Here is a 7,384-nt window from a genome sequence, read left to right on the forward strand (position 1 = left end):
CAAAGACAAACTACTTCTCTACACTATTATAATTTAAAAAAAAATCCTAGATAGATGCAGAACTAGAATCCAGTCATTAAATATGAAAGGTATCTTGAAAATAATCTAATCCAGTGCCCTGCCCAGAGCAGGAGTTGAGTCCACTGTCACTGTGCCCCTGGCAGATGGTTGGTTCAGATTCTGTCTAACGCCATCAATAAGATAAGTCCTCTATCTCTCGAGTAGCTCTAATTAGTTGTACTCCCCCCGCCCCCCGATTTTCAGCTGAAATCTTCTTCCATGTAATTGTTTTTTGTCCTGGCTTTTTCTGAAACTCTTCTCTCTTCTACATGTGATTTATTTTTTTACTATATGCCATCATGTTGCTGAAAACTCTTTGTAACCCCATGGGTAGATCTTTTTTCTATGATGATCTGTCCTATCAACATGAGGGCCCTTCAGATACTCAGATAGTGCTAGTCTATTGCCCCAAAGTGATCTCTTCTTCAGGAGTGTCACAGTGACCTCTTCTTTGTTTCCAACTTACTCAGTACCTCCAAATGATCCTACTATACTATTTCATTGTAGTGAGGTTTGTTCTTGGAAATGATGAGTGAAGAATGCCAGAAACATAAACCAAGAATCTTTACTCTCAGCAGGGTCACTCAAGGATTGAAGATCATCTTCGCTGTCCAGTTCATGCAAACAAATATTGCACAGCACAATTATGGGAAGAAGTGGAGATGGATGATCTCTTCAACAACATCAAAGCATAATTCCTTACTGTGTGGGAGAAGATAATGATAAACCACTCCTATGTATGGATAGCGAAGATAAATGTTTGATGATATAGTGGTGGATGATGGACCCCTCAGGTTGAATGGCACCTGAAACACACTGAGCTCTTTCCTTATTGGAACACCTTTCTGTATGCCTTCCCTCTTAGTCTTGTCTCTCCACTTCCATCCCCATCACTGTTTCTTCTTTCCACCTTCTTTGGTCTTTCTCCTCTCCCTGGACCCAGCTACTGTGCTCCTTACAAACCCTGTCAACAGCTGTCAATTCTTTATTTTTCACACACATTAAAAAACTAGGATTGATTCTTCCCAAAAAACTAGGATGTCATAATGTAGTAAATGTGTTGAGCCAAGCAGTGTGGCCTTTTGCAATCAACAGATGAAAAAAGGAGGAGGAGGAGGAGGAGGAGGAGGAGGAGGAGGAGGAGGAGGAGGAGAAGAAGAAGAAGAAGAAGAAGAAGAAGAAGAAGAAGAAGAAGAAGAAGAAGAAGAAGAAGAAGAAGAAGAAGAAGAAGAAGAAGAAGAAGAAGAAGAAGAAGAAGAAGAAGAAGAAGAAGAAGAAGATTGTTATTAACACAGGAGAGTGGGCAGGGAAGAAAGGAGAATGTTCATGAGGAGCACCATAGAAAATAGGAATAGAATGGGTGAATTGCATAACTGTCTAAGTACTGTATATGCACATTTTTCACACACATTAAATTCTTCCTAAAAAACTAGGGTGTCATAATGTAGTATATGTGTGGAGCCAAGCAGTGTAACCTTTTGCAATCTGTGCATTTAGGACAGTGTTGGACTTTGACCAGGGAGAACTAGACTAAGACCCCACCTAACAACAGGGACTACTTGGCGACTTTGGTCATCCTTTGGTCATCCTTCTCAGCTCAAATTTCAGAGTTCTTATTGTAGAGATGCAGTATGTTCCACATAGATTTCATATAAACCACCTTGTACTTTCCAAGAAAAGGTAGATTATGAATACAAAAGTAAAAATATTTCTTTTGTTCTCCTCTCAATAATATATAAAATAAAAATTAGCTTTCCAAAGTGTTTTCTTTTTTGAAAGTTCCAGGATGGTAATCCTACATGTATGCAGGCAGACAAAAGATATACAATACATGCCTGTACATGTCAGCAGTTTTGCACACATATAAGAAATCCAAAACAACGTTTTGTATTAGCTGTGGGCATCTGTGTCATACTGTTGGCACTGTGTCTTTTTTCTGGGTTGTCACAGTAGTTATGGGATAATAGGCATGATAGGGTGTGACAAATAGGGTGTGACAAAGTGCCTTGGAATGGGTGTGTAGACATGCTATTGGCACCTTCTTAAATGAAGGCATGTTTTCCTAGAACCATAAAGCTACTGTGTGAGCTCAAGAAAAGACCCCAGTAAGGAAGCACTGACAGATGCAGGATGTGCACCTAGTGTCCTCCATAAAAACAAAATATATTTCTCATACCTGCCTATGCCAGCTACTGATAATAGGAGTTGAAATCCAAAAACCAGTGCAGTATCTACTGCAATATAATGCAATAATAACAATATTTATCTTCCACTTGATCTTTGCATAAATTTGATTCATTCATTTGTTCATTCATTCACTCATTCATTCATTCTTAGAGACTGGACAAATCCCTGACATTTTCTTGACAAGGTTTTTCAGAAATGATTTGCCACTGCCTGCTTCCTAAGCCTGGGGGAGAGTGATTGGTACAAGGCCAGGTGTTCCTAGCCTGATGCCTTAGCTACTACAGAAAACTGGCTGTAAGAGACAAATCTTACAATCATCATGATGTGAATATGATTTTCCCACATTCAGCTGACTAACCAGTGTTGGAGTGAGTGTACAGTTATAGTGTGTTTATGTATGTGTAGCTTTTCATTCCATGTTTTTGATGTAGCACTGGATGTAGCTTGGACTCTAAAAAATTCAGTGAAATGCAGGTATGTAGCTTCAATTGAAGTCCTTGTAGAATTGCTCCCATCCAATTCACTGGATTGATTTGACTTCATGAAACCTTCCTTCCAGTTATAAGGAAGCATCTCAGGGGAGGTGAATGTGGCAATAACTAGCTATTAAGCCTTTGCAACACACAAATAGATAGAAGATTGCAGGAAGACTTGCAATGTAAGAATCTCTACAATAGGGAGGTGGTGCATTGATCTTGTGAGGAAATGTAAATTGTGCTTAGGTAAGCAGCAATATAAAATAAGAAGGTAGGTGTTTAGGTGGTACCACAATTGATGTACTCATTGTGACTGTGGCTCAGTAAATATGGGAGAGGACATTGCTTTCTTTCTCTTATCTTAACAACAATATTGACTCCTACTGATAGTTATGCATCAGCTATTTCTTTAATAAAGTAAATCTGTAGCCTGGCTAGGCAGAAGCTTCCCACATGGAGTCAGGATAACCTGAGGCTTCATGAATGATTTTTCCTTTCTGAGTGTAACTATCTCTCTTCCCATAATCTCCATTCAACATGGATTGCTCCAGGATGAGAAGATAAATGTAGAATTTATTGGGAGTGTAATCTAATTTTGTCCAAGGATGAAGGAAGTGTATATGTAGTTTTAAACACACACACACACACACACACACACACACACAAATAAGCTAAATCTGAAAGAGTTTAGCTCTAAAATCCTTATCTTTATTCTGCTATTATTTGTCAGATGACATAGTGACTGGCACAACATTGTGCAGCATAAATTATGCATAATATAGAATCCATTGATCTTTTCCCCTTTCTTCTCTTCCAATAAATTTGTAACGACATCTCTTATACACCTATTCACATCTAAAGGCTGTAGTTACCCAGAATGAAATTCAATAATCTTCAAAGAGGAAGCATGCAAAATGCAACTTATTCTATTGCAGAAATGTTTTATCTTTTTTTAAATTTCAAAATGTAAATGGTTCTGACTCCAAACTCCTGGCTTATTTCTCTAGATTTCTGGAACCCACCTTTCTGAGGTCATAAACATATGAAAGGAGATAATATAGGAGATAATCAGGCTGAATCTGACAGCAGGGTCAAAAGCAACATCATGTTGGAGTCTCTACATCTCCGTAAGTGACCTAAATCCAGCCTCCCTTGAAATCCGTTGATTCTTTTCTGGTGTTAATTTTCCTTGGTCATAAGTAAACCAGATGATTGTATATAGCTAGCATGAAATAAGCCTCTAGTGCTTTTGAACTCTATTCTAGCTCCTGATTTATTGCACCTGAAAAAAAATAGTGTAAAGGCTAAAATCATAAAGTCGGAAGGAAGGGAGGGAGGAAGGAAGGAAGGTCTCTAAAACTTTCTGAAAAATGATTAAAATCTTTCCCTCATTCCCACATGGCCTCATTTCTACAGTTGATCCTTGTGGGTCTAAGAATCCAAGAAAAAGGATTCCATTTAGTAAAAAATATATTTCAATGTGCTCAAATGCTTGTTTGTTTCAGTGATTATGATCTTTCACACCAGTATATTGGAAAATTTACTATTGCTTCCTGGGAACTACAGCTTCCAGTGCCAGGAATGTCAGAGTTTCCCAGATCACTAACCTATTAATTTTCCAAGCATGAATGATGCATATGATTGAATCTGGAATATTTCCATGTTCCCTTTGATTTTATCAGATGTATGATGTTATAATAACAGTCTAATCAAGTCATGCCTATATTTTTGTGAGTTTCACAGAACTTCAAGCAGCTAATAGTTGAGTTTCCTTTTAATCCACCACACATTCTTCTTCCTGCATGCAAATCTAGGAAAGAAATCCATGTATGTTTGTGTTGTGGAGCGATGGTAAGGAAGAGGCATGAGACCAGAGCGTACAACTAACAAGGCTTTATTGCGGGGAATAAAGGGTTGTCGCGTCTGCTTGCTAACTTGCAGACTAGCGGGCGACAACGGGCTGGCTCTGCCCGACAGCCGGCTTATATAGCCGACTGTCAAACGGAGCCAACCAATGGGAGCGGCTGGTGCTCCCGCTCAAACAGCGGACCTGGTTGGGAACCCCCACCAGTTCCACGGACATAACAGTTTGTCTGGAGGTTTTATACACACACAAACACGCACACAAAACATCAATTTCTACAAATGTCTGTAATGAGCATTATTGATGATACACGATAGAGTATAAAAATTGTAAACATGTCCTAGGATGCAGTAGCAATAGAGCAGCAAATGTCAATCCAGAGTCCCTTCATTGTGTCATGGCAGCATCCTGAGAACCCTTCATCTGATATTTTGGTGATATGATGTTCAGCCTGCATTACAGAAGCAGTAATAGTGGAGTAAGTAGTAGTGGAAGGAGACTAAAGAATGTTAAAGGAAAATGAAGGCATTAGAACAGGGCTCTCAAACTCCTGGCCCATGGGCTGGATGCATCACATGCTGGCCAAGCCCACACCCAGTTTAACTAAAGGAAAAAAAGTCCCAATATGTTATGTGATGCCACCGAGGCAACATGAGTTTGACACCCCTGCATTAGAAGAACCAGAAACAAGTTAGTAGACCATTGGGTGGATGGTGGGTGAGAAGAAGCCACATCAACTTCAAAAAAGGCAACTATGCTCTTATAAACAACGATCTCTCATCTCTTGATTGGCAATTTTTATTCTCTGGATGCAATAATGTAGAAGACCATTACAACATATTTTTACTTGAAGTCCAAAGAGTCATCAAACTATATGTACCAATAACAACTCCCAAAACCAGAAAAAAACAAATTACCCATAACAATAAGGAAACTTCAATCCAAAAAGAAATTACTTTGGCGGAAAAACAAATCTGGTCATGTTGCCAACTTCAAAAGCAGATACAAAAATTTATGCCACCAGATAAAGACTGAATGCACCAATTATCACATTAAACAAGAGGAAAACCTTCTATGCACCAATTCCATCCGCGCTTTCTACAATTTTGTAAACAACAAACTAAAAGACTCAAGGTCCATCCCACCCCTGAAAGGACCTAATGGTAAAGACTGCAATGATGACACCATTAAAGCCAACCTCTTTAACACATTCTTTGGCTCAGTATTTGTAAGCATGAATGGATCATGACCAGTATTTCCTAGTCGAACCACAGACAACTACAATGATCTAATACATATCAAATTTATAGAAGACAATGTTGAAAAAGCACTATGCAATCTAAAACCATCTCTATCTATTAGACTGGACGGAATATGTGCCTACTTCTTAAAAAAGCTATCCACTGCCATAGCTGAACCTCTAAGCATAATCTTTGAAAAATCTTTCAGGACCATCTCCTTGCCAAACCTATGGTCACAAGCCATGGTCATCCCCATCTTCAAAAAGGGAGACCCCAGCCTAGTTGAAAATTACAGACCAATTTCTTTATGCTGTGTCACCCGTAAAGTCATGGAATCAGTTATTAACCAATCCATCATGCTCCACTTAGAGACAAACAACCTACTCTCTAATAAACAATTTGGTTTCAGAAAAAAAAACTATCCTGTAATCTGCAACTCTTACACTGCAAGAACATATGGACTACACAACTCAATCAGGCCAAAGCTATAGACGCTATCTACATAGACTTCTGTAAAGCCTTCGATTCAGTGGTACACGATAAACTACTCCTAAAACTAAAATCTTATGGTATCTCTGGACATATGCATAACTGGATAGAAGCATTCCTGTCAAACAGACAACAAATGGTCAAAATTGAGAGCATCCTATCAAATTCTGTACCTGTCAATAGTGGTGTGCCCCAAGGCAGTGTTCTAGGACCAACTCTCTTCATATTTTTTATAAATGACCTCTGTGATCATATTAAGAGCAACTGCATTCTCTTCGCTGATGATGTAAAGCTATTCAACACCACAGACAATACTGCTACCTTCAAAAAGACCTTGACTATGTATCAGAATGGTCAACAAACTTCAAATCTCAACAAATATATGCTCCATCTTACATATTAGCAAAAAAAATCAGAAAATAAAATACAGGCTGAATAGTCAAGACCTTGTTGATGATCCAAACTCTGTCAAGGACCTTGGAGTACTCATCTCAAATCATCTAAGTGCTAGAACCCACTGTAGCTACATAGCCAAAAAGGCATTAAGACTTGTTAACCTAATCTTGTGTAGCTTTTTCTCTGGTATTATCACACTACTAACTAGAGCATACAAAACATTTGCTAGGCCAATACTCGAATACAGTTCATCAGTCTGGAACACACATTACGTATCTGATATTAACACAGTTGAGAAAGTCCAGAAATATTTCACAAGAAGAGTTGTCCACTCCTCTACTCATTGCAGAATATCTTATGCCACCAGACTTGAAATTCTAGACCTAGAAAACCTAGAACTACCCTAACCCTAACCCTAACTCTAACCCTTCGGTCCGATCTAAGTATAGTATATAAAAATCATACATTGCAATGTCCTACCTGTTAATGAATACTTCAGCTTCAACCATAACAATACAAGAGCAAACAATAGATACAAACTCAAGGTAAACCGCACCAAACTTGATTGCAGGAAATAAGACTTCAGCAACAGAGTGGTCAATGTCTGGAATACTCTACCTGACTCTGTGGTTTCTTCCCCAAACCCCAAAAACTTTAACCTTAGACTGTCT

Source organism: Pseudonaja textilis, chromosome 3 (assembly GCF_049901715.1).
Source record: "Pseudonaja textilis isolate UNSWEBS1 chromosome 3, rPseTex1.2, whole genome shotgun sequence".
NCBI lineage: Eukaryota > Metazoa > Chordata > Lepidosauria > Squamata > Elapidae > Pseudonaja > Pseudonaja textilis.